This window comes from Marmota marmota, unplaced genomic scaffold (assembly GCF_001458135.2).
Source record: "Marmota marmota marmota unplaced genomic scaffold, marMar, whole genome shotgun sequence".
NCBI classification, from domain to species: domain Eukaryota; kingdom Metazoa; phylum Chordata; class Mammalia; order Rodentia; family Sciuridae; genus Marmota; species Marmota marmota.
Window position 1 is genome coordinate 40230424 of NW_025999842.1, and position 3135 is coordinate 40233558.

At 38.0% G+C, this 3135-nt stretch overlaps 1 pseudogene; it reads right to left on the reverse strand.

The window, feature by feature from the left end:
* Window positions 1-1838: 1838 nt before the first annotated feature.
* Window positions 1839-3135, reverse strand: part of LOC125615916 — a 6281-nt pseudogene continuing 4984 nt past the window's right edge.

A 3135-nucleotide genomic window follows, 5' to 3' on the forward strand; every position in this document is an offset into this window, starting at 1 on the left:
CTGAAGATGTTCAGAACATCTGATCACAAGAGTGGCAACCTTGTGAGAGAGAGGTGAATCACACAGGCTGTAAAATCAAAACATGTCTAAGTTTAAGCCCCAGCTACACTCCCAATAGTGGTGTCATTTTGAGAAAACTTCTTGGGCTGGGTTATAGTTCAGTGGTAGAGTGTATACCTAGCACGTGTGAGGCACTGGGTTAAATCTTCAGCACCACTAAAAATAAAATAAAATAAATGTATTGTGTCAACTATAACTAAAAATATTTTTTAGAAGAAGAAAGTGAGCTTCTTAACTAGCCTCATTCCTGGTTTTCTTATATTCAAAATAAGAACCATGAATTAGTCGTTTTTAATTTGAGGACTAAGTATTTGTGTTTGCTCTGAACGTTCTTTGGACTGTACGAATTTCCTATATGAGTTTTGATTTGAATTAATATTTTCCAGAATTTTGACTATATGCCAAATATAATAAACATTAAACTAATAAAAGAATGATGATACCATGAAATAGTCAAACTTTTTTTTTAAAGCAGTAATAAAGATCAAAATTAATGACAGCTAAAGGAACAAAGCAGGTATGAAGACAGTATTTGTTGCTTACCCAGTAGTGGAGAGTGGTGATTTGAATCAAATCATGGCCTCTGACGCTCTCCTGGCTACATTTGCCCCCGGAGCTGCCTGTGCCAAGGTGCAGGACTAGATGCACTGGTTGCTATGGTGATGCCAGCCAGGTGTGGCTCCTTGCCAAGACGCGGCTTTATAAGTGGAAGCCTTGAGTTCAGCACCTTCTCCCAGGGATAGTGAATTCTGAGCAAAACAAGATGACCCTATTATCTCACCAGTCCTGTGTCTTTCAGATTGTGTGCTTTGCTGAAAGTTTCTCACAAATAACCTTTTGAAAAAACCTATATAATAAACTTGTTGAGCTAGCTCAGGGTCAGTCACGCCTCAGCTGCTCTTGGCTTTCCTACTAGGCCCCAGTTTTCTCCGTGTGTGTGTGTGTGTGTGTGTGTGTGTGTGTATTCTTTATCCCCCATTGCTCCTGTGCATCTTGTATAACCCGAGAGATAAGAGGGTTGCGGCACCCAATATCTTCTCTACCTTTCTACCTTACACTTAGTCTTGACTATTCATTTGAGGTGTCAACTTGCCTACTTAAAAAGTCTACATTTCCAACCTACCTTGCATATAGTAGTCATATGATAGCTCCATCCCATTTAACAAAATCAGAGATGTGCCATGGACTGCTGGTAAGTTTTGACACTGCAAAATCTGTGGTCTTTCCCAGTAGCCAGTTCAAAGACTATGATGGTCATCATGTCATAGTGGAGACAATGATTGATCTTTACATCTCTTGAACATTCCAAGGCCAGCTGCCTATTTAGATTACTTATGAAATAACACTTTATGCATTTTTATGTCTCTCACAGTCAGAGAGGCTACAATAGGCAACTGTTTTACCTTTTAAGCTACAATAATAACTAACATCAACCCTGTATAAGAATGAGTTCAGTTATTTTTATAAGAAGTCTGTACTTAAAATTCTCTCAGCTAATCATTAGAAAACAAAATTCTGGCTAACAATTAGTAAAATCATCCCATTTTCATCCTCTTCTTCCCCATTGAAATGATTTTATAGGCACTTAAAAGAAGAATAGAATTGCATTCTTTTTTTTGAACATTCAATCAGGCTCCAGCAGAAGTTTCTCTCTTCTGACATCGGAGTGCCACTGAAAATATTGCTAAGCTTGGAGCGGAAGCTAGAAGTTGGTGGGAGTCTTTTGTGGGAGAAGTCAATGTTTTCTCATTTGTTTGTCAATGTTGTATTTCAAGTTCTTAAAAAGCTGAAAATTTTGCTGTGCCCTTCTCCATCACAGTATATTGCTCCCAAAGCCTCTCCATGGCTCCTCTGCTCTTCATCCTTTTCAGTGCACAATCAGGGTTGTTCTGTCATGAAATCCTCCTATTGGGGTTGATGCTGTTCCTCACTAGCTTTTACATGGTCATTATACATATCTCTGGAGAACTTCTTTCAAGTTGTCCTGCATTGTTTTTCTGCATTTGGGAGTACGGGTATGTTCATTTGTTTCATGGACCATATTCTTCAAATTTTCTAGAACTGTAATTTCTCAAAGGCCATGTTTTACTTCAAATTCTTATACAAAATAGTTTCATCTTGAATAATTTATCTTTGATCCAAAATCCTTGAATGAATTCTCTAAGATCCTTGATAATGAGGTGTTCTGAATCCAAAGTCCTCAGTGAATCCATCTTGCCGCTACTGCCTGGGCTGACCTTACAACTCAGGAATCTTGGTCCCTCCACCCTTTCTCTGGCTATATTTCTATCCTCAAAATGACACCTTTAATTTAAAAGACATGGGGTGGAGAATAGGTTTTATTTTTTTTATTTTTATATAATTTTTTTTATTGGTTGTTCAAAACATTACAAAGCTCTTGACATATCATATTTCATATGTTAGATTCAAGTTGGTTATGAACTCCCAATTTTACCCCAAATACAGATTGCAGAATCACATTGGTTACACATCCACATTTTTACATAATGCCCTATTAGTAACTGTTGTATTCTGCTACCTTTCCTATCCTCTACTATCCCCCCTCCTCTCCCCTCCCATCTTCTCTCTCTACCCCATCTACTGTAATTCATTTCTCTCCTTGTTTATTTTCCCATTCCCCTCTTATATGTAATTTTGCATAACAATGAGGGTCTCCCTCCATTACCATGCAATTTCCCTTTTCTCTCCCTTTCCCTCCCACCTCATGTATCTGTTTAATGTTAATCTTTTCTTCCTGCTCTTCCTCCCTGCTCTGTTCTTAGTTGCTCTCATTATATCAAAGAAGACATTTGGTATTTGTTTTTTAGGGATTGGCTAGCTTCACTAAGCATAATCTGCTCTAGTGCCATCCATTTCCCTGCAAATTCCATGATTTTGTCATTTTTTAGTGCTGCGTAATACTCCATGGTGTATAAATGCCACATTTTTTTTTATCCATTCATCTATTGAAGGGCATCTGGGTTGGTTTCACAGTCTAGCAATTGTTAATTGTGCTGCTATGAACATCGATGTAGCAGTATCCCTGTAGTACACTCTTTTAAGGTCTTCAGGGAA